Source organism: Procambarus clarkii, chromosome 72, assembly GCF_040958095.1.
Source record: "Procambarus clarkii isolate CNS0578487 chromosome 72, FALCON_Pclarkii_2.0, whole genome shotgun sequence".
Lineage (NCBI taxonomy): Eukaryota > Metazoa > Arthropoda > Malacostraca > Decapoda > Cambaridae > Procambarus > Procambarus clarkii.
In genome coordinates, this window is record NC_091221.1 from 11,742,650 (window position 1) to 11,765,159 (window position 22,510).

Genomic DNA, 22,510 nt, shown 5'->3' on the forward strand with positions numbered 1-22,510 from the left:
AATTGTCTTGAATTTCATTGTAGATTAGCTGTCAAGTTAAAAATGGTAACTGAATCTTACAAAATGGGTGAACATTGATATTGTCTAGACAAGAGAAATACAAGGTTAACACAAGGTAGTGTAGAAACTCTCTAGCCTAATTAGACGTTTTAACCGATAAAAATTTCAGATGTGAAGGCTTTGATTCTTTGTAGTGGTAATATCTGCCCAACAGTTCTAGTACACATTCGGTTCACTTGGGTTGATTATCAGCGAGTGGCAAGGGATGAGTTGATAGCTGTGATGGGGGCTTTAACCGCTCAGAAGTAAATGTTATTGTATTACAGATCATGGAATCAGCGTTAGCTACTGGAAGTAATAACATTGGTGACTAAGCACTGCAGTGGTCTCATTACAGTATAGTTTGATGGAAGTGATGACAATTATGGTCATATACTTAATACTAGCAGTAGTTAGTATCTGCCAGAAACGCTTTGCATGTTAATGACTTTGCAAGAATGTAAAAACACTTATATGGGATTGTGATGATACACAATATACCATATTTATATTCGGTAAATAAAAATACGTGTTGAAAGCTTTGTGACCATTCTCGACTGCTAGAAGGTTTCGCAGAGCTGTTTCCTACACCATATTTTATCTGTTTTTTAATTTATAAATTATTAGTGTTGTATGTATTGTATATATGATTTATTACTATTGAATATTGGTGTCGCCTATTTAGAAAGGTTTATATTTTGAAATGTTTTAATAAGCAAAACTCTTGAAATGAGTTTAACCAATTAGTGAAACTGACAAAATATTTGGGGGATTTTAAAACATGATAATTATTCTTAGATATAAAATATTCGTTTCCGAAAAAAAATCTTTTTCCTGTATTTAGTCCAACCCGTCCTCAGACAGTCCATCCTATCCAGCGGTCGACCCCAAACACGCATTCATCAAATTCAACATTTCTGTTCATTCAAAACAGAACTTTTCTCAAATATAAATTAATATTATATATTAGCATATTGTGCATTTTTATGCACTGCTGGTTAGGTTAGTTAGGTTCTGTTGGCGATTATTTATATTTTGTAGTACGTTGATGAAGCATTACAGCGTTGTGGTTCGAACAAAATTCGTCACTTGTTCCGGAAGTGTTCGAACGTCATCAGTTGAGTCTTGTGTACAATGTTTTTCATTCATAAACGGGGTTTGCGGGTGCATGGAATGAACTTTTGGGCCTTTGTTTAGAGGACGGACTGCAATCTGGAGGTCCTGGGTTTGACTCTCGCGCAGGAAGATGGTCTTCAGGCAACTTTCCTTTAACCTGTTGCCCATTTACTGCCTCGCCTAGCAGTAAATAGGCATCCTGGAGTTTTGCAACTGTTGCTGGGTGCATTATAGAATAGAACGGCATAGAAGGGACTTCGCTATATAAGCTTAATGGACTTTACCCTCGACTATCAACTCTTAAAAATAACGTCGCTTTTCGCTCGTATGGGCTCTATGGCCAAAAATGGACGTAATTTGAAATGAAAATCGGCACACGAAAGTGATGTACTGTTCCGTTTTCTGTTTGGGTCCTCTAGCCAAACAGAAAACGTTAACACCACCACCTCAGCTGTTAACGTTTTTTTTATGACGTTTTGAAACTTTAAGAGAATTTCCTGCCCTCCTAACATGCAGATTGTGTCTGAATTTGAATTTCAGATTCATTTCAAATGAAATGAATTCATTTGAAATTATGAGCGACTCACATTTTCAAATTACGGTCCATTTTCGGCCATACGGGCAAACGGCCAAATTCAGACGCAATTTGTAAAGAGGACGGGTTGTAATAGGGAGAAATTGGCAATTTTAAAATAATGAGGTATTCATCTCCTTGTCATTTAACGAGGGATGGATGATGGTTTGCTCCTCCCATCCGTAGCCTTATAAAACGTACGAATGCCTTGAATATTATTAGCATCACATTCTTTGAGTAGCACCAGTTTTCAATTCAATTGAAATTGAATTGAAATAAGTTTATTGAGGTAAAATACACACAAAGGGATAAGGTAGCTGAAGCTATTCTCACCCCGTTCAGTACATCGTGTTAATACATACATAGACACACATCACAAACAATAAACATATTACCAAACATTCTGAGAGATAAACATATACATTCCTCCTTAACACAAGTAGTATGGTAATAATACCCAAGGTGCCTGTGGTTCCAGAGAAATTATTGCAGTTTTATATAAACAGGCGAGGTGAAAATTGTACATATTAATATAATTTGAAGTCCAGTATTAAGGTTTATTTTTTTGGATCCTTGAGGTTGTCAAAGGGCAGTGTTGAAAACAATGACAAGTGGAGTTTTACAAGCCAATTCTGTAGAAAATAAATTGTTTTAAGTTTCCTTCGAGGTTCTTTGTTCGAAGCTGGTCTCGAGACGGTATCACAAATCATCAAGGCCTCTCACGACTTTTGAGTGCTATTCAAGGCTCGTGGTTTTGAACTTTTGCTTCAAGGTCCTTTTCGTCGGACTCCTTGTGCTTGGTCGTGCTTCCGCGATTGGAGAGAGAGAGGTGAGCGTCCAAGGTAACCGAGGAGGGTTGAGGCGAGTGGCGTCCAATCCACTGCTTTTGTTGGTGGTGAGAGTGGTGTGCGTGATTGAGAGTGTGGCAGTGAGGGAGGACTGGGTGTGGCCGCTCAGTATTTCATTGGCGTACCGCGTCAATGATGGTGGAATTTGTAAGGCTGTTGCTAGGTTAACTGTGCTAACGATGTGGAAGTGAAATTTTGTGCTTGACCACCGTCAAAGACACGAGGGTGTGTCGAAAACTGTTTTCTATGGGGATTTTGTCATCGGTATTGAGTTTAGTGCTAAACGAAAATAAAATAACTTGCCCCATAGTCCAGCCCGTTTTCTAGAGTTCACCAAAAAATGTTCTAAATTGCCCGAGACCTTAAACCCAGGAGCCACAAATTGAAAATGGGTCAGCGTGTCAATTTTGCGAGCCGCTATGATTAACAGACTCGTACATCATACTTTGACGTTGGAGACGTATGTCAAAATGTGATGTACTACTATTGGAAAGGACAGCGAGATAAATCAACGTAGCTTCTTGCAGGGTCAGCGCTTGGTGGTCAATGTTTTAGATTCCGCCACTGAATAAAAAGTTCCAAGCAGCACAAGCTATGGTGAGCCCGTCGGTCTCGCCTGGGACAGAAGTACAGGAGTAGTTTTTAGATTTAGCTACTCGGAACGAAATGTCCACGCAGCACGGGCTATGGTGATCCCGTAACAGGGCTTGGTCCTTAGGTCGTAGTTACATTGGGACCGTTGTAGAGATTGGGATCAGTTTCTTTACCATACACCTTTGGTGCACTACAGGAATTTGGGAACGACGTAAAATTTGTAGGATATTGTTGTATGATAAAAAAAAAATAGTAACCCGTTGCAATACTTGATTTTAAGCCTGAAATATCAAAATAATTCTGTACGAAAAGGCATCTCAAAATATAAATTGAAGTTTTTCCCACGAGGCTTGAGGCGGCGACGTCGCTTACTCTGAGGAGTTTAAAAATATATCATACGTCCCTGGAGTGCTAAGAAAGTTTCTCTGCCCCTCCCACCCCCATCCCCGGAAAGTTTAAAGTGTAAAGCGGGAACACGGTCATGGTAATGTGGCCTACCACAGGATACAAACGTTTAAAGAAATATGGTTGTACAAATTTAGCAGCACCTTGGCCCCTCTCGCTACTGTGGAAATAGAAGCCGCCTCTCACTGGCTCCCTCGCCAGTTTGTCCTCCTAAGATTTCCCAACGTACGACAAAGAAATTGTCGTACTAAAAAACCCTTATCCTAACCTACCAGAGGACTGAAAACGGGACAGTATGTCAATTTCGCGAGCTGCTATCATTTTCTAGTACGATAATTTTTGGTCTTTGGTATGCGACGTTCTACTAGGACGACGAGTTGCTCTCGCTACGGTGAAAATGGGAGCCGCTGTGGAAGGGTAAGAAAAGTAGCAGAACACCGTCCACCGTATGACCAAGTAATTTAGGAACACCATGAAACCCCCCAAAACATGCAAATTATTTATCAGACTACAACAGCAAGCCACCAATGTGGAAGACAGTTGAAATATTATAAGACCCTGCGATGCTAGAAACCCTACCAAAGAGGAGAAAAAACGCCCCACCCCTATAGTTGGTGGCCCAAGAACCTTGATCTGCTCAATGGAAACTTAGTCCTACAATACATAATCCAAAGATGAAATACAGAGCAGCACTCCCCTCACCTCGGTGCTAAGACATTCTCCATCCCCCTGTACCTTTCCATCTTTACTCACAAGAAAATTACGGAAAGGTGGCCGCAGTGTGGTTGGTGGTGCTGTGGCATCATTCCCGGAAGTGTGTGTGGCTCATTGGGGTACGGCGATCAGTTGATAGGACATGCGGGAGAGGACGACGCCTGGGCCTTTTGAATTATGGTTTTTTAAATTTTTTTTGCGTCTTTTCGCTTACTTTACCCTTTAATTTTATAGAATACTGCGCTTAGCCACTTACGTTAATTTTTTGTAGGATCTTTCCCAAATATTTAAGGTGACTTAACGTAACGGGCGAGTGATTTGTATTTGCCGTGATGTGTGGGCAAGGTCGAGCCTCGGCTAGGCTGCTCCCCTCCTCACACTGTCTTCAAAACTTAACCACTGAAGGTGATTAATAACACACTAGTTTCTATATCAGCTATCACTGTCAGAGTAGGAGAGACATGTGTGTGTACGTACACACAAGACTTTTGTACATTCCATCCATTGTAGCTCTAGGTACTATTATTTTTGGAAGATGGGTCAAGATATTAAACAAAAACATTAATTTATTACATAATTCATAATCCAGTAGTGTGTAATGTTACTAGTGAACACTACCACACACCACAGTAACCTACCGCTTCTTAAGGCCAGGCCTACGGTGATCCTAGTGAGTTCTTATACATGACATAAAAGTACATTCACTTGTTTACAATAGGCTTCAACCCCTGCCTTGTACCTTTCCCTACTCAGTGTTCACTCACTCACTCCCTGCTTGTGCATACTATGTCGGCCAAGCTTCTCTGCTTACTCGTACCATAAAGTCCATTAGAAAAAATAATACACTTCACTTTTCTACCCAAAATCAATTCTTTCAAACGTCGAAACCCACCTCAATCTTGGTCAATTGAATTTTACATTCTCACTATGACTTGTTCACTCTTATCTACTCCTCTAATTCTTCCAATGCTTCTCAAGTTACCAATTTTTATTGCTGTATTTCTGCACGTTTATCCCACGCCCATTGTCTCTTACCAGTCAGCTGCGTGTTGTAAACAGTGATGGTGCAACAGCAACTCGGCCAGGCACGCCCACACGCCCTCGGTCACTCCCCCCTTGTGACTACTCACCCTTCACTGCTGCTGGTGGTGGTGATACTGGTTCCTGATGGTGCTGCTGCTGCTGCCAGTAATGGGTGTTGAAAGCCTTTCTTGTTTTCCAATTGTAAAAGACCCACAGAACCTGCCGAGTTTCCATGTCAGTTTCAGAGATGGAGAACCGTGGTCGTTTGGTAATTATTGACGTCTTTAATTGCTGACGTTAGAGTATCTTGGCTGAAAAATGGTGGATCAAGGACTGCGCTGAAATGTCAGAGGGTCCTGACCGGTGTCTGGTACAAAAAAAGTTAAAACCAGTCAGTGTAACTGTTTTAAATTCACCTGGCGGTGATAAATGTGCTTGTGTCGAGTGGTTTACCTCTGGGGTGATTATGTACAGTGCTTGTGTGTGCTGCGGGTATTATCTCCAGTGATATTTACTTAGTGATGCTGTAGCGGACTGACAATACGTGATAGTGGAACAGTAGTTAGATAAGAGCAGCCACAGTGTGATCAATATTCTGGACCTTTGTATATTTTAAATATAATTTTAATGTATTTAGGGCACATCTTTGTTGGCTCCAGTTATTCTGTCCATTTGATCTTGTCACACTTCAATTTAGATGATTTACTGATCTATAATTGGATTCATTGCAATGTAGTTGGATTCGGTTAAATTCAATTTGATCTTCAAATGTGGTGAATGTTGAATTTTGAATTTATCAGCCTCATGGGAGACTGATAAACAGTATATTTGTTTATGCTACTCTGATGGCTCTCTCTACACAGCCCAGGTTTTAACCAGAGGTTGGGCAGGTGTTGCGGGCGCGCCCTGGGAAAGGTTAGTAGTTGGCATATAGGGACCTCGATACCTCTAAAGTATTAGGCTTCTCAACAACAGGGAATTATTTGTAATATTGGTAGACATATTTCCTCTGGAACAATGGAATAGAAGGAAATGGGGAAGAAATAACTAATAGCCTTTTGAATGTGCAGTGAAAGATCCCCTCTTTTGATTTTGTTAATGTTTATCACGCTTGTATTGAGGTAATGAGAACAGCGCACTCACCGCCCGACAGATGTCCGATACCTGTGGCGTGGGGAATTTTGATATTTTACATCGGTTTCGTGTATTATAAATATCTTTTTTCCCAGGATACTGTTTCTGTTTTGACAGGTGACGAGCACGTGTCAGAGTACGACATTTGCGTGCCATGATAATTTTATGCCTAGTTTTGATATCGTGAAGTGTTTCAAAGTCATAATTATATGCAGTAAAGGCTCTATTTACGATTTATAGCCTACAATTTTGAATAGCAAAAATATCACTAATAGTTATGTGACTGCCCTCTCAGCCTATAACACTCGCACACCTGGGTGTCGTAAATTACATAAGAGGCCTATTTAGAAAAAATCGCCTGGCAATGAACCATGACCTATCGTGTTTCAGTACAAAGTGCGCACCACCCACAGTGTGCGTGCTATATATAGTTAACGATAGTGTGTGTGTGTGGTGGTCTTGAGAAAGCGAGCAGATGGAATACCAAGGTCTCACACTGTAGTAGCACCAGTGGCCTACACACTGCTAGATTGGTTTGTCGAACCAGACGGTACAGTTATGGTAGGTGTAAGAATGTTTACACAATAATTTGGTAATATTCCCCGCCTTCAGCCACATCAAGTGTTCATTGTTTACAGTTATTTAATTCGGGGACAGGATGCAATCCATAAGAGTTGTCCAACTTTTGGGTACCTATTTTAACTGCTAGGCTACGAGGCATCAGGGCTCGCCATTGCCCGTGCTGCTCGGAATTTACGTTTCAAGCAGCTGAATCTAAAACAACGCATCAGGTGGAAGGAAACGTGCTAAACCCGCGTGTGTTGCCCGGGGGATTGAACTCGGGTTCGTGGGCTGTGAGCCGAGGACATAACCTCCGTGCTATTCATAATACTAGGCGTCACCCAGAGAATAGTGTTTATTTGAGCTTGTGTGATGGAAAATAGGTACACTAGTTAGTTTGTAGCTAGATTTCTTTATCGCCATGAGCAATGAAGGGGGCTGTAGCTCCTGGGCCTTGGCTTTAGCTAAGGTTTTTGTGTACGGTAAACACTGTTCAATTTCAAAGAATCCCAGCACATAATTCCCCCCCCCCTCTCCCTCATCTGTTTCCATACTAGACATTTGATTCCAGAGACTGCAATTGAAATCCTCAGATTATTAACACAATTAATTACAATTTTGCCTAAAGAGATGTTAATAATTCAAATTCAAAATTCAAATGTTTATTTAGGTAAAGTACATGCATACAAGGGATGATATAGATATTGATGAATTTATAGATAGAGCTAGTATATACAATGCCTAAAGCCACTATTACGCAAAGCGTTTCCGGCAGTTTCGGGCCTCTTTATAATAGAGGCCGCAGATTCTGTAGGACCCTGAGCAGGACTCATTTACACAACTACTTACGGAACCTGTAAATCAGTTATGGCGACTGTGTTTACATTTATTAAGCAGGTTGTAAAGTGCGATACAGTGTGTGTGTACCATTATAATAGTCTTGGGTTGTGATATTTAGAAGCTCGTTAACGGTTTAATAAATGTAAACAAAACTGCCATTATTGAGGAACGATGTACCGGTTTCGTAACGGGTTGAGTAACTGATATATTCTGGCCCCAGGAGGCGGCGTTCGGGAATGGGGGGGAGGGGGGTCGATAAAACCAATTACTGGTTGTGTAGACACATCAAGGGCTCGGGAGTGTCAGTAAAGGTAGTGACATTACAATGATGGAGATGCTTGTAAATAAAGGTAGGCTAGAGGGTCCTTTTTCATTAATAATAATGTATGTAAATCTCATTTGCGCTATTAAAGTTGTAACTATCCCACTACCAAACATCGTCCGTGTTCATAAGTTAGTATTTGCCGTATAGTTCCATGACAAATATATCCTGTATTTTGACCAGACCACACACTAGAAAGTGAAGAAACGGCGACGTTTCGACTTGAGAATGGTCCAGGACGGACCGAAACGTCGTAGTCACTTCACTTTCAAGTGTGTGGTCTGGTCAACATACTTCAGCCACGTTGATTCATCGCCTGCATATACTGTATTCAAGTAATTAGCTCTACGTCACCTGTTTTCCTACTGAACAAAGGCTTGCTCTTCCTTTGTACGTGGACAATGCCGGGGTACAATACGTTTGAAGTACTAAAGCCAGTTAATATTCATGTGGTGGTAAGCTGTGCGTCTCGACTGTTGATATAATAGGAGAGAATTGTAAATTAAACCTTAGTTGTTGTTAAAGATTCGCTACTTGGAACAAACAGTTCCAAGCAGCACGGGCTATGGTAAGCCCGTAGTAAACCTTAGAATAGTTAGTGTGTGCTTACAAGCTCTGTCAGAAGGTAGTTCAGTAGGAGCAAGAGGTGGTCATACCACATAGGCCTCACATCTGAAAGTAGGCCACCTCTAGCCTATTGTCACAACAATTAAAACTTCATTTATATAATTAATACTTATATAACAATACTTCATTTATATACCAATTAATACTTCATTTATATTGAAATTTCCACGACCATTAGTTTTATTTTGTCCTAATGTTTATATTTTATGGGATAAAATGGACAAAAAGGCGACCTTTTATGAAGGTGTGGATTTGAGTGGTCAGTGTTGCCAAGATAAGTTAGAGGTGAGCCGTAATAGTATCAGTGAGGGGGGGGTTATAAGGGGTTCGAGGCGCTACTAGGAAATGTTTTCCAGTGCTAATACGTTCACGTAGACGATTCTGACTAATGCTGGTTTTTTCCAAGGTGAATTAAGTTTTAAGAGTTGAAGGCCTTGTGTGTGGTGGGGTGCCCTTGGGGAGGGGGGGGGGGGGTATGTTGGGAGATTAAGGGCTGAGGAGTAACAAGGTGCGCGTCAGTTGTCGTGCAGCCTGGTCTTTGGGCATAAATAAAGGCCAAAGTCCATTCCATGCACCCGCCAAACCCCCTGTTTATGAATGAAAAACGGTTTACATACGACTCTCAATTGCTGCCGTTCGAACACTTCCGGACCAAGTGCTTCGCTCACGTCCTCTGTTCGAATCACAATTTTATAAATGCTTCACCGACGTACTTCAAATACAAATAATTACCAACAGAACCTAAACACCTAACCTGATCTACGCCTAACTATACATAGATTTTTTTATGTGCAAGAATATTAATTTATATACGAGAACAAACCAATGTTTAATACACAGTATGTTAAAAATGATGAATGCGTCTGGAGCGGACGGCCGCTGCTTTAAACAGCCTAGCGTGAGGACGGGGTGGAGTAATTTTTTTCTACCACAGACGTGGCCACACATTTACAATGCTAACCAGCATATATACATTTTCTTCTGTCCTCCATGGACAGGGTTAGAGATGTGTTAAACATATAGTTCAGGGGTTTATTCAACAACCACAGAAGGTGATTCGGTGCTTTTAAAATGCTAAGCTAACCTACATACGTAAATACAAAGATACACAGATTTACGTATGCCCTACATAAAGTGTTCGATGTGTCTTTTACATAGTGTCATTAATGTGGAGTAGTGTAAACCATTTTTCATTCATTAACAGGGGGGTTTGGCGGGTGCATGGAATGGACTTTGGCCTTTGTTTATAAGTACGGGCTGCGCCGTGATGACTGTAGTACTGTGGTGTTCAGAGTCCAGTACTGTTGTACTGGTGAGGAGCCCGGGGGGGGGGGGGGGAAGGGGGAAGCTAGCATGATACTCTCACTACTCTCTCCCACTGTATCCGTATTTCGTTTATATTGGATAAATTAGTTGCGTATGACTAATGTACACGCCATGTAGTGGCGTAGATTAAGGTAATTCTTGTTAAAGTATGTTTGAGACAATAAACGTACTACTATTGTAGTACGTACTACTATTGAGATCAATAGATCTCAATAGATCTATTGATATATTTGAAATCTCAATAGATCTCAAATAGATCTTTGAGATCTATTCTCTATCCCTTTGAATAGATCTCAAAGGGATAGAGTAGCTTAAGCTATATCTACCCTCCTTAAACTTTAATATCCCATATTTAAAATTATATTGGGTATAAACAAAAGTCTTACCTGCAGTGTATGTCAATGCATGAATGTTGCAATACGAGAGTTGGATTGATTGAAGATTAAACCATCCATGAGGTTGCACGGAAAAGTTTGTTTCTAGCAGCCATTATAAGATGTACAGCTTAGATCTAATTGTTAATGTGAAATCAGACCTCGGCGGAAATGTGAAGACCTTTTGTACCCGCTGTAATATCAAACACCACCTCACAACATAAATCAGGATGATTTTCCCGGTTGCAATTTTTTTACCATGTTGTAGCTCGGTCGATTAAGCCAGCGTCTAGGATCCTCTCAACCGTAGGCTCGAACCTTCGTGACGGCCCTTGAGGATTTGTTCATAGGGTGAACAATAAACTACATGTTTCCGACGGGCCAAGAGTTGAAAATTTTCTCTCAACATCCCCTGCCCTTCCCCCTTGGCAACATTATATAAGCAGCCCGTGGTTGTGTAGCTACCACCATTTGGTCACCATTTGGTCCGGGACACATCTCCCGTCACGCAGGGTGCAGTTGCGCCTCCACAGATCTCCAGTATCATCTTTTGATACTGGTAATGGCTACAAGGGCCACCACTTACGGGCTATTCATGCCCGTGCCACCTCTTGGGTGGCTTAATCTTCATCAATCAATCAGTGTAGCTACGTCTCTCTTGTAAATAATGTTCGTTTCAACGCTTTGGTGCATGTATAATGACTACAGCTTGACGGTAATGGGTGTGTGATGTAATGTCTTTAATTATAGCATTTTTGTGGCTCGTGTGAGACATAACACCCAGAGGCAGGTGGGTGTGGGTGTGTACTCACCTAGTTGTGTTTGCGGGGGTTGAGCTCTGGCTCTTTGGTCCCGCCTCTCAACCGTCAATCAACTGGTGTACAGATTCCTGAGCCTATTGGGCTCTATCATATCTACACTTGAAACTGTGTATGGAGTCAGCTTCCACCACATCACTGCCTAATTGTGGGTGTGGGTGGGTGTGGGGTGTGTGGGTGCAGGAAGCCTCACCTACTTCTATCTTAAGAATGTCAGGTAAGCCAGCAAACACCGTTTTCGTATAATTCCTCAACCGTACAGCACCAGTTTCGTGAAATTCGATCAACTTTCTCTCACGTCTAAGAGCTTATATGAACCGCCTGGCTAAATTCTTGCAGACTTGGTCAGGCACCATAGACCCGCATTCGGTGCCGTAGAGCATCTATTGAGAGCAGCATTAACTTCCCAAACCCCCTGTGGCGAGGCTGTGCGCTCCTCAGCTCTCATTTTTTTCCAAATTAAACATTATTTGTGAACGGAGACCTTCTAACAACAGTCTTTGAAGTGAAAATTTCAAACACTTGTAGTATCGAGCCTAGTTCATACGTGAAGAATATTGCAAAGAAGCTGGCTTGTTGGCGCACTAAATGCAGCATTAGAGAGCAGGGAATGTGTGTGAGGTGGTGTGGATGTAGGTTATAAGCACGGCCAGGTGTTGGGTTGATCAGTCGTCACCTGGGTGTGTGTGCACCTGGGGGGTGTGTGCACCTGGGGTGTGTGTGTGCACCTGGGGTGTGTGTGTGCACCTGGGGGGGTGTGTGCACCTGGGGGGGTGTGTGCACCTGGGGGGGGTGTGTGCACCTGGGGTGTGTGTGTGCACCTGGGGTGTGTGTGTGCACCTGGGGTGTGTGTGTGCACCTGGGGTGTGTGTGTGCACCTGGGGTGTGTGCACCTGGGGTGTGTGTGTGCACCTGGGGTGTGTGTGTGCACCTGGGGTGTGTGTGTGCACCTGGGGTGTGTGTGTGCACCTGGGGTGTGTGTGTGCACCTGGGGTGTGTGCGCACCTGGGGTCCGGGACATAGCTCCGGGTGGCCGTCATCTTCAGTAGTCATTATGAGTAGTATATTCCTTTGCCTTGTTCGCTACTGTGTGCTCCATAACACATGGTTTTCCCCACTGTTTACCTGAATACGATAACGGGGGAAAAATGGCCCTATCAAATGAAAATGGTCGATATGTTGGCATTTTTTCCTTTACAGAATTGTTCTATTGATATGTAAACACCAGGTTAAAATGTATATAATGCTATCATATATTTGTTTAATATATATTTCACCGTCTAATAAGGGGAAATGAGGTCTGTATCTTCCTGTCTATCGGTATGCTTTCAACGGAATAGATCTCCAGCAAGAGCAGTCCAATCACTTGGGCTGGACGGTAGAACGACGGTCTCGCTTCATGCAGGTCGGCGTTCAATCCCCGACCGTCCAAGTGGTTGGGCACCATTCCTAACCCCCCGTCCCATCCCAAATCCTTATCCTGGCCCCTTCCAAGTGCTATATAGTCGCAGTGGCTCGGCGCTTTTCCGTGATAATTCCCTACCCTCCAGCAAGAGCAAGCAGCCTACTCAGAGTAGAGATTTCAACAGTACGGTTTGGACATTGAACCGTAGAAAGAGATTAAAGTTTATATCCTTAATATGGCTAGGTATATTTATTTATTTTATTTATTTATTTATTTATTTATTTATTTATTTATTTATTTATTTATTTATTTATTTATATATATACAAGAAGGTACATTGGGTTTGTGAGAATACATTGGATATTTACCAGTTGGTCTCATTACCAGCCAGTAAGGATAGGGTTTCACCCTCTTTCACCCGAGACAATTATTGTCTCGGGACAGAGAGCCAGTGGACATGTTCATGTTAGGCTTATATCGAGGTTCTTCCCCCCCCCCCCAACCCCCCCTCCTTTCCGGCCAAGGTTGAATTACTGACCCTCCCTAGGATGCAACCCCACAACATGCTGACTGTTGTTTTTAGATTTAGCTACTCGGAACGAAATTTTCAGGTAGCACGGGCTATGGTGAGCCCGTCTTATCACCATGCTGACTCACTCTTGGGTACCTATATACTCCTAGGTAAAAACAGTGCATTAGGTGACAGGAAACGCGCCTAACCATTTTTGTCTCATCTGGGATGCGAATCCGGAAGTCTTAATTACGAGTCGAGTACAAACCCGACTGTACCGCCGGGACACGACACTGTTGACATAACAAGCAGCTACCTCGGGAGATCACATGTCTGGCAGCCGTGTGGCTTGAGACGTCCTTATGATAATAAAGACTGGAATATGAGACTAATCTTCCTTTTGGGATACATCTTGTGGCCCACTTTAGTTTCCCTGTTTGATCGATTGATTGATTGATGAAGATTAAGCCAGCCAAAAGGTGGCACGGGCATGAATAGCCCGTAAGTGGTGGCCCTTTTGAGCCATTACCAGTATCAAGAGCTGATACTGGAGATCTGTGGAGGTCTTGTAAGCTGTCAACGTCAGAGCTTTATACCCAGTTGAGGAATAATTAATCACTTGCTATGTGTTTTCTCACCAGCAGAGCCATGTGCCTGGCACAGGACACAGTTACAGCCCCGCTCCTGTGCCAGGTAAGTCCACTACGGGCTCACCATTGCCCGTGCTACTTGGAACTTTGTGCCTAGTAGCTGGATGTGAAAAAAAAGCAACAGCAGCACTGGAAAAGTGGATAACTACATTAGGGCAGCCAACCAGAGACATTATCTTAGAACCGGTTCAATCAGAAAGTAGGATCAGGGCGTCTGTCACTCTTAATCTTGTTGTACTAGCAATTATGATTAATAATATAACCAAAGATGTTTATTAATAGCTTCATGGTAAGTATATTTTTATATAAATCGCTAATCAAGCACATGGCTATATCCTGTTGCCATATTAACTTCAGTGACAGTGTTGGTTGATAGATATTTTAAGCAAGACACTAGTGAAAGTTGTACTGTGGGTTGCTGGTTCTCGAGTGAAGGGAGTACTGCCGTAGGGGGTGCAAGTTCTAGAGTCGCTTCTTTCTGGCTGCTCCCTGGCTGCTCCCTGGCTGCTCCCTGGCTCACACTAACAAGAGGCAACACCCACATAGCCCCAAATAAATATTAATAACATAAGAACAAAGGCAACTGCAGAAGGCCTATTGGCCCATACGAGGCAGCTCCTGTTTATAACCAGCCAATCCCACTCATATACATGTCCAACCCGCGCTTGAAACAATCGACATAATGGAGTGCCTCAAGGCTCTGTCCTGGGACCTCTGTTGTTTATAATATATATAAATGATTTAGATTCAGGTTTTATAACTCTTGGCGTATGAGCTGTTCTGCGCGCGGGGGGATCCAATGCGGTGTTAGTCTACAGGTGGACGTCTCGACAAATGCTATGCACAAGTTGACATAATGTTCCTTTTTCTGTTAATCCCCTGGTTGGTTAGGTTAGGGCATTTTAGCACGCCAGTTTGACGGTGGGAACGCTAGTGAAAACGGGCTGAATAGATAGGATATCTATCAGTTCCCGAGTGGAGCCAGAACTTGGGTCGACCTAAGCACGTGTGGGTATGGATCCAACCCGTTCTCGCACTTTCGTATAGTCAATATTGACTTATTAAATACGTGCATATGTGACATACTAAACATACTAGTTTACTTACCTAAATTATTACTTAGTTTGAAGAACATTTACAATGTTTTAGAATTGCCAAGAGGTTCTTGGGGTTCCGAATGGCACTGTGCCACCCTGTACGAGTTTGATTGGTGCCTACGCCGACCCGGCCATGTTGGACACATACCCCACAGCAATCAAGGTGCAAAGCTGGGTAAGACTAACTAAGCATCTCTCCCAAATTCGCACAGATAAATTCTTTATAAATATATTAATCGGTCAAAAAATGAGTTGTATCAGGGTATGTGCACATTGATTCTGTGAGTGAAGTGGGTTTCTTGAAGTAATTCACGAAAGTGACGAATCATACTATTTGTGATCTCGAATATCTGTTGGTTCGTAGAGGCATATATATATATATATGGGCAGGTATAGCATATTGTTATAGATTCAGCTACTCTGAACAAGTTCCAAGTAGCACGGGCTATGGTGAACCCGTCATGTAAAGCAGTTAATGGTGTAAGTTCCAATAGTAACTGAATCGGAATATTAATATTTTGTCATATTATGACAAAAAACATATTTTTGTCTGTCTTTTTGTTTGTCATATAAATGTCTGTATCTTACGCGACCATGTTGTATGGTTTGTAACAGTGAGTGGTGGTAGTGCGGCTCGGAGTGGAGGCCGTAAACCAGTTTTTGTGAGTGGGAGTGAGGAAGCAGTGGATAGACTGGCGAGACTGGGACACCTCCACCATCACCACTTTCACTACTTTTACACTTTCTCTTTCTAATGCTTTCCAAGCCTCTGCCACGCAGCCTCGCGTCTCCTGAGAGCTTTCTCCTTGTGATGAACTCTAGCAGGCGACGAGTCACAATAACGTGGCTAAAGTATGTTGACCAGACCACACACTAGAAGGTGAAGGGACGACGACGGTATCGGTCCGTCCTGGACCATTCTGAAGTAGATTGTGTCGTCGTCCCTTCACCTTCTAGTGTGTGGTCTGGTCAAACTACTTCAGCCACGTTGTGAATCATCGCCTGAATAATAATAATAATAATAATAATAATAATAATAATAAATCTTTATGCAGAGTGAAAGTTAATTATTCATTTAGACATTAATAAAATTAATTGCAAGTTGTCTAAACAAATTAACATTATCTAGAAACATTTTAAATTATGCGACAACAATGAAATCATAAAATGGGTGGAGGCACAAATTTAAGCCCCTGGAAGAAAACTTTAAAAATTAAGCCCTTTAAATTACTCATAATTGGCGAGGCTCTCAACATTGACAGTTTGGAGAGATTCCAAGACGTCATATAAGAGGCAAAAGTGCTGGTTGAGGAGAGGCCTCGAGTCTGCGACAGTTCAGATGAGAGGGGAAGAGATTGTACCTTTTTGAGACGGGGCAAGATAAGACCACACTAGAATGCAAGTCATATAGTTACCAGTCCTTATGATTATTGTGGGAGCTAGGTACCTGGCCATGGACGAAGCCTCATCTTGCACACGTAGTCACAGTCTATGATGTAGTAGAAATTTCTTGCTTTTTATTCCTCATGGAATCTCTCTCCCCCTCAACCTCTGCCTCGTAAAGTTAGGTGATCACTTCGTGGTAGCATTGAGGTCTCCGGAATAGCCCAAGGGGCACCCCAGCTGTAGCTGCCAGTAGTAACACACACACACACACACACACACACACACACATATAGACGGGACAAGGCACGGGAGACATCTCCCGCCACGCAGGGTGCAGTCGCACCTCCACAGACCTCCAGTATCAGCTCTTGATACTGGTAATGGCTCAAAAGAGCCTCCACTTACGGGCTATTCATGCCCGTGCCACCTTTTGGGTGGCTTAATCTTCATCTTGGCAAGGCTCGTTAAAGCGAGGTGGACACTAGGTGTAAGCCCGTCACCACGCTTCTAGGAACGAGCGGGAAAAATATTGATTTTCCTGAGCTGTGCCAGTATTTTAGCAGTCATTCAACCCGTCTTCATGTTTAGCTTCTACTATGTCATTTTTATATTGTAATATTTACATTAAAACAATTAAAATTGTAGCTTATGTGCACCATAGTACAACTGTTGACATACTAAGCAGTTATATAGTAGAACTTTGCACTATTCACTTTAAGCTTCATTTTTTTCGGACTAAAAACAAACTTAACATTCCTAGGCCTAGAATAGCACACATGTTCTATATTAAGCCTAAGTGTGTGTTAGGCCGAAGAAGGTTAGGTTGTGGGAACCGACCTGTGAGATTTATATTTATTTAATTTATATGAATTTATATTTACGTTAATTTATATACTTCGATAGCAATTTGTATAATGATAAGTGGACTGTATTTCTGCAATAATCTCTTAATCTCACAAATCGATCCTCTACACATTAGGGGGGTTTATATTTATATATATGCAGCCAATCAAACTACAGTATTAACTACATACATTGAAGAGGTTCCTTATCTTATAGTACAGCAGGTTAGTCCACCAGGTATAACTAGGGTGTAGACACCAAATTATCCTCTTTGAGGTAGCTTCCATCACCCAGTAACTGGTGCACAAAATCTTGCTTCCTCGTCTTGACCTGTCAAAAGGGCGCTGGCTGTAAAGCCAGGTTCTATATATGACAAGCTATATCAGAGAAAACACTATACATGGAACATAAAGACCTGGCTTAATTACCTTTAGTTTGAGGCGATTTCGTGATCTAACCGGCTCACCCTACCCAATGACATTAATGGCCACTAATGATAGATATACGGGTTTCGGAAAGAACACTTAACTTGATTTGTAGACAGCGTGTTGAAAATGGTACACCTTTAGTTTCCATAACACTACGTCCAAGTAAAATTAACAGGAGCCGAATTTGCTCCCTGTGAGCCTCTGGTCTAGTATAAACAATGGCAATGTCTAACACTCCATACTACTGACGCTACTGGCCGACATTGTCCAGATATGATAGGAGCCGAATTTGCTCCACACCTCTCGGAGGTGACAACAATGGCTACCCTCCTTCCTCCCTGACGCCTGGCCTACATTGTCCAAATGTCAGAAAGTGATAGAAGGGTCACATTTACTCTACTTTAATATTGATAATTAAGTTAATTTATATAAGATGTTTTTATGATGGTAAAGTCCAAAGACTAATGTATTTAAGAATAATTCCCACCATAATAGGTGGTGATTTATAATAGTATGTGGTGATGATATCCCGTTTTCTATAGACGGTAATTCCACTACAAGTTACGTTTTCTATGGGTAACTTGTTGGTAATACAGCTATTATCTGTATGATATATTAAATGGTGTCGGATTTTCCGACATAGGTTTGTTTTTGCAACATAAGTAGAAAATCGGTTTTAGGTTTGTTCAATACACAGAGATCACACTAACGTGATGCATCGAATGAACAAATCCACAAGGGCCGTGACGAGGATTCGAACCTGCGTCCGGGAGCATTCCAGACAAAGTAGCTCAGTCGATTAAGGCAGTGTCTGGGATGCTCCCGGACGCAGGTTCGAATCCTCGTCACGGCCCTTGTGGATTTGTTCAGGCTCCTGAGTATTTTGCCAGAATTTCCATATCCTTGGATTCGAGTAATTACACGGAGAAACGCTGACAAATACGAAGTAATCGTTTCCAGAAGGTTTTAATAACCCAGGCAGGAGTTGAGGTAGGAGGAGCACTCTCTCTACTTTCTCGGGTGTGGTAAATGCTTCAGTTGCCGTGTGTGTGTTGTCTGCAGTCTGGTTTGTGTGGTGGTACAAATTCTGGTTGTGTTGTGGGAGTTAGAGTATGGTAGGTATTGGGGAGGGGGCAGTGTATTGTGTGGGTTGTGGAGAGTACTGGCCAGCACCTCCATGTAACACTGGATGTTGACCAGACCTCACACTGGAAGGTGCAGGGACGACGACGTTTCGGTCTGTCCTGGACCATTCTTAAGTAGATTGTGGGTTGTGGAGTCATTGTCAAGTCACAATCGACTTGAGAATGGTCCAGGACGGACCGAAACGTCGTCGTCCCTTCACCTTCTAGTGTGTGGTCTGGTCAACATTCTTCAGCCACGTTGTGACTCATCGCCTGCAACACTGGATGATGATGATTTTTAGATTTAGCTACTCAGAACGAAGTGTCCATGTAGCACGGGCTATGGTGAGCCCGTAACATAACACTGGAGGGGCTGGCCAGTGGTATGGAGAGTGAGGTAGGGGGAGTGGGTTTCCCCAAGGGCAAGGGTAAGGTCGTTGCTGTGAGGCAGACATTTAAGAAGCTTACCCAGCGGTCGTGCACATTTAAACACTAAAATTGTTCTCGCACCAGCAACTCCTCCACGGCTTTTATACGCCGGAAGGAACCTGCCACAGTGGTCGGGCAGCCATTCAGTGTTAAAGATTCGCCACCCGGAACAAAAAGTTCCAAGCAGCACGGGCTATGGTGAGCCCGCAGTGGCCTTACCTGGCACAGGAGCGGGGCTGTAACTGCCATTCAGTGATCACCAGGGACATGTATACACACAGGTGCACCCCCCCAAGACCCCCCCTCTCCTGTGCCAGGTAAGTTACGGGCTCACCATAGCCCGTGCTACTTAGAACTTGTTCAGAGTAGCTGAATCTATAACAACAAGCAAGTTCTGCGAATACACACTTGCTGCTACCCTCGCCTTGCTACCCTCAGCCTTACAGGACGCTGGAGTGAGACTGGATGAGATGAATGAGCAGTCTCCGTGGTGTAGTGGTAAGACACTCGCCTGGCGTTCCGCGAGCGCTATGTCATGGGTTCGTATCCTGGCCGGGGAGGATTTACTGGGCACAATTCCTTAACTGTAGCCTCTGTTTAACGCAACAGTAAAATGTGTACTTGGATGAAAAAACGATTCTTCGCGGCAGGGGATCGTATTCCAGGGACCATAGGATTAAGGACTTGCCCGAAACGCTACGCGTACTAGTGGCTGTACAAGAATGTAACAACTCTTGTATATATCTCAAAAAAAAAAAAAAAAAGAATGTCTATACAGCAAAACAACATACTAGAGCGAAAATCTAGCAGGATACACAGTAAACCCAATGTAGAATAGGTTCTCATCGAGTTTGTTGATGTAAACCAACATGTTTATGGCAATTGTTGAGCAGACCACACACTAGCAGGTGAAGGGACGGCGACGTTTCGGTCCGTCCTGGACCATTCTCAAGTTGAATCGACTTGAGAATGGTCCAGGACGGACCGAAACGTCGTCGTCCCTTCACCTTCTAGTGTGTGGTCTGGTCAACAGAAGGTAGAAAGTTAGCCAAGAGGGTCCTAGAGTAACCTAATATTTTTCCTGAACCCGATTATGTGAACCCGTATAAAATCATGTAATTCCAATTTACGGGAAAGTAAGCCTGGTAATCATTTGAATGTTGTTATTGGGATTATCGGTCGCATAAGACGAGCATTACTCGACTGTCCTCTCACGCTTCGACGACATCTGGATCTCCAGCATCACACACCACGACATCCTTCAGACAACACTGCTCTCTCTAGTCATAGCTCTCCCAGATGGTGGCTCACTTGGTGGAAACTGAGTGCCCAAATGAGCCACAGAGATATTAGAAAGAACTTTTTTAGTGTCAGAGTGGTTGACAAATGGAATGCATTAGGAAGTGATGTGGTGGAGGCTGACTCCATACACAGTTTCAAGTGTAGATATGATAGAGCCCAATAGGCTCAGGAACCTGTACACCTGTTGATTGACAGTTGAGAGGCGGGACCAAAGAGCCAGAGCTCTACCCCCGCAAGCACAACTAGGCGAGTACAACTAGGTGAGTACTTGGCAGAGGCCGGTAGACGGGATATGTCTAGACCAGAACACGTGAAGTATAGATGAAACTTTATATAATCTAAGTCGAGGTCTGATAAAGACCTTTTGTGACCTCTGTAATGCTTTTTGCCTCTACCGCTTAAAGGCTGAGTATGGGGTGCAAAATAAACTAGCCGCTTCAATAGGAATAGTAATATAGTTCATCCTTCTTACACACTTGACAAAGGCCCCGAATGGCTTGCCCGCCTCCACCCAGACTACTGTTCTCTACTCCATCGTATGATTGGGAGGATAGCAGAAAATTCCTCTATAACAGAAGATAACAGTAAGACTTTGCTCATCCCTACCCTGCCTGTTGACGATCCTGTAGGTTAAAAGAATTAAGAGTAACGTTTTAAAAATGGTGTGGTTCCTGCGGGGTCCTTCGCGGACACCTGGCAGCCCCTCTGCTCAGTGTTAAAAACCAAAGCCAAGTGACGATACTGTGGCGGCGAGTGATGTTATAGATTCAGCTACTCGGAACAAGTTCCAAGTAGCACGGGCTATGGTGAGCCCGTAACTTACCTGGCACAGGAGCGGTGCTCGCGGCGAGTGAAGATGACGCTTCATTTATACGTACATTGTTATGCAAGATGGTGATGAAAGGAAATGTACACTGCTCATTCTCTCCCTCCTTCCCTCTCTCCCCCCTTCCCTCTCTCCCCCCTTCCCTCTCTCCCTCCTTCCCTCTCTCTCCCCTTCCCTCTCTCCCTCCTTCCCTCTCTCTCCCCTTCCCTCTCTCTCCCCTTCCCTCTCTCCCCCCTTCCCTCTCTCCCCCCTTCCCTCTCTCCCCCCTTCCCTCTCTCCCTCCTTCCCTCTCTCTCCCCTTCCCTCTCTCCCTCCTTCCCTCTCTCTCCCCTTCCCTCTCTCCCTCCTTCCCTCTCTCTCCCCTTCCCTCTCTCCCTCCTTCCCTCTCTCTCCCCTTCCCTCTCTCCCCCCTTCCCTCTCTCCCTCCTTCCCTCTCTCCCCACGCACGGAGCCCTCGCCTGGTCCACCTGTGGCAGCCGAGTGCTAATTACATGCAAGACAGGTGTACTACACAGCACTACGCCAGATGTGGCGGCCACATTGCGCTCTCTGCAGTAATTATACCCCACGATACATGAAGGAATAAAGTCGCAACAATTCCTTCCATGGCATAACACCTCAACTCGGCATTTACTTCCTGTTAATTTCCACCGTTTTTTTTCTTTCTCCTATGATACAAAGGAGGCGAGGACACGAAGCGGTGCTTCTCGCCCGTTAATGTTGCCCACGTGACTATTCCAACTATTATCCCAAAAATAGACTTTGAGAATGATTGTTGATCAGTGGTTTCAGGAAAGAGGGGTAGATTGATCCACAAAATGTCCTCCTTTGACAGTACGTAGTGTGAATGTCCTCCTGCGACACTGCGTAGTGTGGTAGATGGCGTGTTCCGGCGACCATACAGGAGAGCCTTCAGGCGTCACAGCCACACCATCCTCCTGGTCAAGGGGGACAATGTTTCACCATCTAGGATGGTTTTTGTTGCCATGTTGGAACTCCTGTCAAAATGTGTTGGTGTAGCCTAAAGTTTAGATGGAAAAAAATGTTTGCGACGCACCATTGAGCTCATTTGTTCCGGTGCCTGATAGGCTATCCCACGTTATGGAAATATGTAGTTTGTAGTCTGTGACTATGCCAGTCCCCGGAAGTTCTAATAGGAAGTAATTGTTGTGATTTGACACGGGAGACATCTCC

The 22,510-nt window shown here is 43.4% G+C and overlaps 1 protein-coding gene across 10 annotated transcripts in view; it reads left to right on the plus strand.

The window, feature by feature from the left end:
- LOC123773712 (venom dipeptidyl peptidase 4) overlaps positions 1–22,510 on the plus strand; it is an 87,889-nt gene that overhangs the window by 42,996 nt on the left and 22,383 nt on the right. The gene's annotated exons all lie outside the window — the stretch shown is intronic.